Below are 7,369 nucleotides of genomic sequence, written 5' to 3'. Positions count from 1 at the left end.
GGTCGCCCCGTCTCCCCCACCCACCGACCATCGCGCTCCTCCCGGGAACCCCGGTCCCAGCCCGGAGGACGAGCCCCGGCGGGTCGCGCGGGGAGGAGGCCGCGTGGTGGGGGTCGGGGTCCACCCCGAGGCGTGACTCCGGGCGCGGCCTGGAGGGGAGGGGAGGGGAGGGCCGCCCCCTCCACCTTCCCCGGCGCCCCCGACCGACACACCGCGTGCCCGCGCGCGCACCCCCCCCCCGCCCCGCCTTAGCCCTGGCGCGGGAGGGGCCGAGGCAGCGCGGAGGGCCGGAGCGACGGGAGGGGCCGAGGAGGCGGTGACCGACGGACCCGGGGAGACCCGCGCCCCGAGGGGCCGCCGCCGGCCGGCCGGACGCGCGCGCGCGCGCGCACCCGCCCGCCGGGACAAACCCTTGTGTCGAGGGCTGACTTTCAGTAGATCGCAGCCAGGGAGCTGCTCTGCTGCGTACGAAACCCCGACCCAGAAGCAGGTCGTCTACGAATGGTTTAGCACCAGGTTCCCCACGAACGTGCGTTGCGTGACGGGCGAGGGGGCGGCCGCCCTTCCGGCCGCACCCCGTTTCCCAGGACGAGGGGCGCTCTAACTCACAGACTCACCCAGAGCAACCTCCCGCCCGCCCTGCAAGCTCCATTCACCGTGAGTGCCCTGGCCGGGTAGGTGTCCCACTGCACAAAGACCTATCAGACCGCATTTCTTCCATTATTATAAGTAGTCATACATTCTTTTAGGACCGTAGCCGTAGGGTACACCTCCAGGCACAGTTGCGGGGGGGGGGGGGGAGAGGAGGGAAGAGGCCATTCTTCACGTATCGTTGGGTAGCACCGGGGCAGGGGAGGCAGTTTCCTCCTGCTCCTCCTCGTCCCCCTTCTCCCTGGATTTGCTTCTTCCTGGTTTTTTCTTTATTCCTCTCCCAGTTCCCCCTTCCATCGTCTTGACGGATTTGGATGAGACGTAGACATTTTCTATGTCAGGCTTTACTCATCCCGAGGGAGGAGGAGAAAAGTAAGCCGCCTACCATGACACAATGGAACGGAAGCTTGTGAGCCACTGACTGCTGTGGCATTCTGACACTTGGTGTTTTTCAGGACATTCTATATTTCCGCTATCCCACTAGAATATATCCCCTTGATCACTCCCGTGTACCCCCATCCCAGCTTTTTCGTGAGCCACCCTCAACGGCCGTGACAATGTGGTGCGGGGACTCCCTCCGTCTGGTGCCTTACACTCGCACATTTGGGGTTTCGTATCAGGATAGCAAAGTGATCGCCTTTCAATAACCTGGCTGGCCACGGTGGCTCATGCCTGTGACCCCAGCAACTTGGGAGGCAGAGACGGGAGCATGACTTGAGCCCAGCAGCCGGAGACCAGCCTGGGTAACACGATGAGACCTCGTCTCTACCAACAAAATATAAAAAAAGAAAAATTTTGCCTGGTGTGGCAGCATCTGCCTATAGTCCCAACTGCTCACAAGGCTGAGGCAGAGAGGATCACTTAAGCCCTGGATTTGGAGCTTGCCGTGAGCTACAATCAGGCCAAGGCGGCCTGGCTGGGAGAGGACAGAGTGAAAGGAATCCTGTCTCAAAAAAAAAAAAAAAAAAAAAAAAAAAGACAGAAAAAGAAAAGAGGAAAGAAAGTAAAAAGAAAAGAAGACCGACGACACAGCTTAGAAGTCTCGGTGTTACCGAAAACTCGGCCGCTTGCCCACGAGGCAAATAGCGAGGACAAGCTGTGTGAGGAGGAAGGAAAGAGGGAGTCTATTTGGCCGGTAAAGGAGGAAATCAGGTAGACCTTCCCATCTCAAACCCCCAAACTTCCCGAACAGAGGGCTAGGCAGAAATAGAGAGCTTTTAAAGGGCGCGGGAGGCGGGGGATGGGGGTGGGTAGGGATGGGTGGGGGGAGCGTGTGGTTCTCAGCTTTAGCAATGATTGAGGTTAATGATTTCAATGGTCCAGGCTCTGCCAAAAGCAAAGCCTGTGAACTCTGCCGGCCACCCACCTGGGGGGCAGGGGACCACTTGGGAGTTTTAAGAAAAGATTTAACCTGCCGTGGGGACATAGGCCAGACTACGAGTTCCCAAAAGTTGGGGGGGTTGGGGGAGGAGAGCGTAAAAGGACAGAACATCTTTCTGTCCCTTTTTGGTTTCTTCTTTTTTCCCCCCTAGGTGCCAAAAGATATGAGCCCGGTGCCGAAAAGAAATAGGTATGGGCGCCCACGTGCACACGCAGAGATATACGATCGAATACGTCGTGTTCACAGTGTTTCCGAGTCGAGGAAACTGGAAGATGATGGGGGAAGGATCACGGGCAACTTCGTATTTCTTCCAGGACAGGAAAATGGACCCGAAGAGAAAAACGCATCGTTCTCGGCGTAGGATAAAACGCTACGTCTTGTTATATAATATGAGGCATTCTGTGATTTAAATTTTTATCCGAGATGATATTCAGTAAGCCTACAAAACAAGATAAAAGAGAGACGAACACAAGGGTGAAAAAAAAAGAAAAAAACCTAGGGGCACAGGCCTATGGTCCCGGGAGGAGGCAGGGAGCGGGAGGAGGGGCGCCTCCCGCAGACAACAGGGCGGGTGGGCGGAGAGCCGCCAGAGGCGAGGGCTGCCTCGGGCGGGGCCCAGAGCTGCGGGCCCAGGAAGAAGGGAGTGGGACCGGTCGTGCTCTACTCCCCGCCGCTGATCCGAACCACGCCCCGCCCTCCAGCCCCACCCCGCCCCGGGGAGTCAGCTCTTAAACTCCCAACGTCACCTGGCTTTCCGCGATCACGATGGCTGATCAGAGTGGCCGCTAGGTGACACCCGACAACCGGTGCCAGTGTCAGCCTGAAAAGAAGGGACCCTATGACGGGGGTGGGGAGGGGTGGGGGTGGGGCGCACAGTGGGCGGCCCGGTCAGCTCCCCTTCCTCCTTGGAGCGGATCGGATCATCTGGAACTTTATCCCGAGAGGAGAGAGTGACACTGGGTGTGTGCTAGGAGCCGGCGGGTTGGGACGGGGACCTACCCGAGAGGGAAGTCGAGTACAGGGAGTTTCACAGTTGACCCACTGACGATCTCAAGGCCCGGACAGTAGAAGCGTGGCAATATCTGTCACCGTGGAATGAACACTTGGCACCAAAGACCTTTGTCTTTGCTGGCCCCCTGTGCCCAGGGGGACACGTGGCCAGAATCTGACATCCTAAATGTCTTCTTAGAAAGAATTGGGGGGTGGGGGTGGGGGCGGGGGAGAGAGACAGAGAGAGAAAAGAAAGGGGCAAGAAACGGCTGCCACGAAACTATCAGAACAGACAAGCGATCGATGGGGCCTATCCGGTTAAGTTCTTTCCCTACCCAGAGAACGACTTAACATAGCTGGTGTCACTGCAGTCGGGCCACGTTCCGGTATATGCATGTACACCGACACACACACAGACGCACGCACACACACACACACACACACACACACACACACACACAAACACACACACACATAAAATTAGTCGGGCATGCTGGCGCATGCCTGTAGTCCCAGATACTCGGGAGACTGAGGCAGTAGGATCGCTGAAGCCCAGGAGTTTGAGGTTGCGGTGAGCTAGGCTGCCACCACGGCACTCAGTCTAGCCCGGGCAACAGAGGGAGACTCTGCCTCAACAACAACAAAAAAGAAATCCCCCAATCGAACAAGGTATAGAAAAATTATGGTGGTGGTCGTGGTGGTGGCGGTGTGGGGGTAGGGGGGCGGGGGGGCTGCTGGTGTGGGGGGTGCCGGTGCCGGTGCAGTGGTCACCGTCCTACTACTAAAAGGGAGAGCAGAATCAAGTTCTGGGACATAAAGTTCATACTGGAGCCACCGGTGGAGCGAGGGAATGTTTCTTCTACAGGACCAGTATTTCCTTTGCTGCCCCCTCCCCCAATGCCATAAATAATGTGTCGATGAGGACGTACACACCGTTGTCCCTGGTTGTGGGTCGGGGGTGGGGGTGGGGGTGGGGGCGGGGGCGTCGCAGGGGGTAAAGTCAAAGCGATGTTTTTGTAATAAAGAGACATACGGCCCCCCGGGATACAGGCTGGGGACTTCACCCGTCAGCTCTAGGGAGTAACACAGGCAAGCAGTGCTCACCGTCAGTCTTAACTAATTAAAAAAAAAAAAAAATAGAAAATAGAAAAAACGGCCGGGCGCAGTGGCTCCCGCCTGTAATCCTAGCACTCTGGGAGGCCGTGGCGGCAGGATCGCTCAAGGTCAGGAGTTGGAGACCAGCCTCAGCAAGAGCGAGACACCGCCGCCGCCCCGCCCCGCCCCTCCCCGTCCCTACAAAGAGAGAGAAATAAATTATCTGGAAAATTAAAAATAGATATAAACAACCTTAGCCGGGCACGGTGGCACGTGCCGGTATTCCCAGGTATTCGGGAGGCTGAGGCAGAAGGATCGCTTAAGTCGAGGAGTTTGAGGTTGCCGTGAGCTAGACTGACGCCACGCCACTCTAGCGAGGGCAACAGAACGAGACCCTGTGAGAAAGAAAAGAAGAAAGAGAAAGAAAAGAAAGAGAGAGAGAGAGACAGAGGGAGAGAAGGAGACAGGGCGAGAGTGACAGAGACAGAAAGGGAGGGAGGGAAGAGTAGGAGGAGGAGAGGGAGAGGGGGAGAGAGAGAGAGAGGGAGGGAGGGAGGGAAGAGAAGGAGGAGGAGAGGGAGAGGGGGAGAGAGAGAGAGAGGGAGAGGGAGAAGAAGAGGGCGAGGGGGAGGGGGGGAGAGAGACACGGGGGAGAGAGAGAGGGAGAGAGAGGGAGGGAGGGGGGGAGAGAGAGAGACAGAGAGAGGGAGGGAGAGAGAGAGAGAGAGAGAGAAGAAAACTATTAAAAATTCGGTACCAGATCCATCGGTCGGTACTCTGAAGCGTGACGATCGGGTGTTCCCGTGCACGTGTGAGATGTGTCTTCTCCCTCACGCCGCGTTTCTCACACACACACACCCACCCACACACACACACATCACCCATGTGCCGCGAAAAAAGCAACAAAAAGAGAGAAAGAGATGAAAAAGGGAGAATGGAAACAGGGAAAAAAGAGGAAGGAAGAAAGAAGTTTTGAACAAAAGAGACCAAAGTCACAGCGAGAAGGAAGAATACTGAGCGCGGAGCGACACCTAGTGACCACACCGTCAAGGGCACACTACGGCCCCAATTGGCCAGAGACATCTGGTGGACCCCAGGGCACTGCGCGAAGGGAAGCCGAGGGCAACCTGTGGCGGACCCGGGTCACGGCGTCTGCAGGCGATTACCAGGCGGCCACAGGAGGCCGGGGAAACTCATTCTCAGCGGGGGGTGGGGGGAGGGGAAGTGATCGCAAAGTCACACCCGACAGATCCCTTTCCAGTTCATAAACGTGGTGATTGCGTGTTCACACGCACGTGTGAGGTGTGCCTCCTGCTGTGTCGGCACATCCCCCGCGTGACGTGAAACCATGATTGGGGGGGGCGGTTTGCGATGAAAGTCACGCCAGGTCCCCGGGAGAGTTCGTGAGCCTGATAACTGCGCGCGTGCGGAGGAAAACAGGGGGCGGGGGGGGGGGGTTGGAAGCGAAGCAAGGAAGAAGGAGCGAGCGAGCGAGCTAGCGGGGGGGGGGGGGGGGGCGGGGACGGGGCGGGAGGAGGGAGACGAAAAGAAAAGAGTGGAGAAGTCCGCGAGGACGGAGCCCTCTGGCGGTGACCGCTGGCATAGCGTCGAGGAGCCCGGCCCCGGCCGCGGTCCCGCCGAGACTGAGTGTGACGGGGACATCTGGTCGACCCCGCGTACCGCGGCGTCCGCGCGCGGCGCCGGCGGGGGCGCGAGCGCGGAGACAGCGGGTCCCCGCCGTCCTACCCTCACGGGGGCCCGCCGGCCTCCTGGTCGACCCCGACTCTCGGGGGAAAGAAGGGCGGGGGGGACCGGCCGGTCCCCCGACCGGAGGGCCACCCCTTCCGCCCCCGCGGCGACGGAGAGGGCCGCGGCGGCCAGACCGGCGCGGCCCCTCCCCCGCCGGCGCCTCGGTCGCCCCGTCTCCCCCACCCACCGACCATCGCGCTCCTCCCGGGAACCCCGGTCCCAGCCCGGAGGACGAGCCCCGGCGGGTCGCGCGGGGAGGAGGCCGCGTGGTGGGGGTCGGGGTCCACCCCGAGGCGTGACTCCGGGCGCGGCCTGGAGGGGAGGGGAGGGGAGGGCCGCCCCCTCCACCTTCCCCGGCGCCCCCGACCGACACACCGCGTGCCCGCGCGCGCACCCCCCCCCCGCCCCGCCTTAGCCCTGGCGCGGGAGGGGCCGAGGCAGCGCGGAGGGCCGGAGCGACGGGAGGGGCCGAGGAGGCGGTGACCGACGGACCCGGGGAGACCCGCGCCCCGAGGGGCCGCCGCCGGCCGGCCGGACGCGCGCGCGCGCGCGCACCCGCCCGCCGGGACAAACCCTTGTGTCGAGGGCTGACTTTCAGTAGATCGCAGCCAGGGAGCTGCTCTGCTGCGTACGAAACCCCGACCCAGAAGCAGGTCGTCTACGAATGGTTTAGCACCAGGTTCCCCACGAACGTGCGTTGCGTGACGGGCGAGGGGGCGGCCGCCCTTCCGGCCGCACCCCGTTTCCCAGGACGAGGGGCGCTCTAACTCACAGACTCACCCAGAGCAACCTCCCGCCCGCCCTGCAAGCTCCATTCACCGTGAGTGCCCTGGCCGGGTAGGTGTCCCACTGCACAAAGACCTATCAGACCGCATTTCTTCCATTATTATAAGTAGTCATACATTCTTTTAGGACCGTAGCCGTAGGGTACACCTCCAGGCACAGTTGCGGGGGGGGGGGGGGAGAGGAGGGAAGAGGCCATTCTTCACGTATCGTTGGGTAGCACCGGGGCAGGGGAGGCAGTTTCCTCCTGCTCCTCCTCGTCCCCCTTCTCCCTGGATTTGCTTCTTCCTGGTTTTTTCTTTATTCCTCTCCCAGTTCCCCCTTCCATCGTCTTGACGGATTTGGATGAGACGTAGACATTTTCTATGTCAGGCTTTACTCATCCCGAGGGAGGAGGAGAAAAGTAAGCCGCCTACCATGACACAATGGAACGGAAGCTTGTGAGCCACTGACTGCTGTGGCATTCTGACACTTGGTGTTTTTCAGGACATTCTATATTTCCGCTATCCCACTAGAATATATCCCCTTGATCACTCCCGTGTACCCCCATCCCAGCTTTTTCGTGAGCCACCCTCAACGGCCGTGACAATGTGGTGCGGGGACTCCCTCCGTCTGGTGCCTTACACTCGCACATTTGGGGTTTCGTATCAGGATAGCAAAGTGATCGCCTTTCAATAACCTGGCTGGCCACGGTGGCTCATGCCTGTGACCCCAGCAACT

The 7,369-nt window shown here is 60.0% G+C and overlaps 1 pseudogene; it reads left to right on the top strand.

The window, feature by feature from the left end:
- Nucleotides 1–5,366: 5,366 nt before the first annotated feature.
- On the top strand, nucleotides 5,367–5,458 carry LOC123629136 (annotated as a pseudogene).
- The last annotated feature ends 1,911 nt before the right edge of the window (nucleotides 5,459–7,369 follow it).

The sequence above is a fragment of the Lemur catta genome, chromosome Y (genome assembly GCF_020740605.2).
Source record: "Lemur catta isolate mLemCat1 chromosome Y, mLemCat1.pri, whole genome shotgun sequence".
Lineage (NCBI taxonomy): Eukaryota > Metazoa > Chordata > Mammalia > Primates > Lemuridae > Lemur > Lemur catta.
The sequence above is the reverse complement of the archived record's forward strand: the minus strand, read 5'-3'. Positions and strand labels throughout refer to the sequence as shown.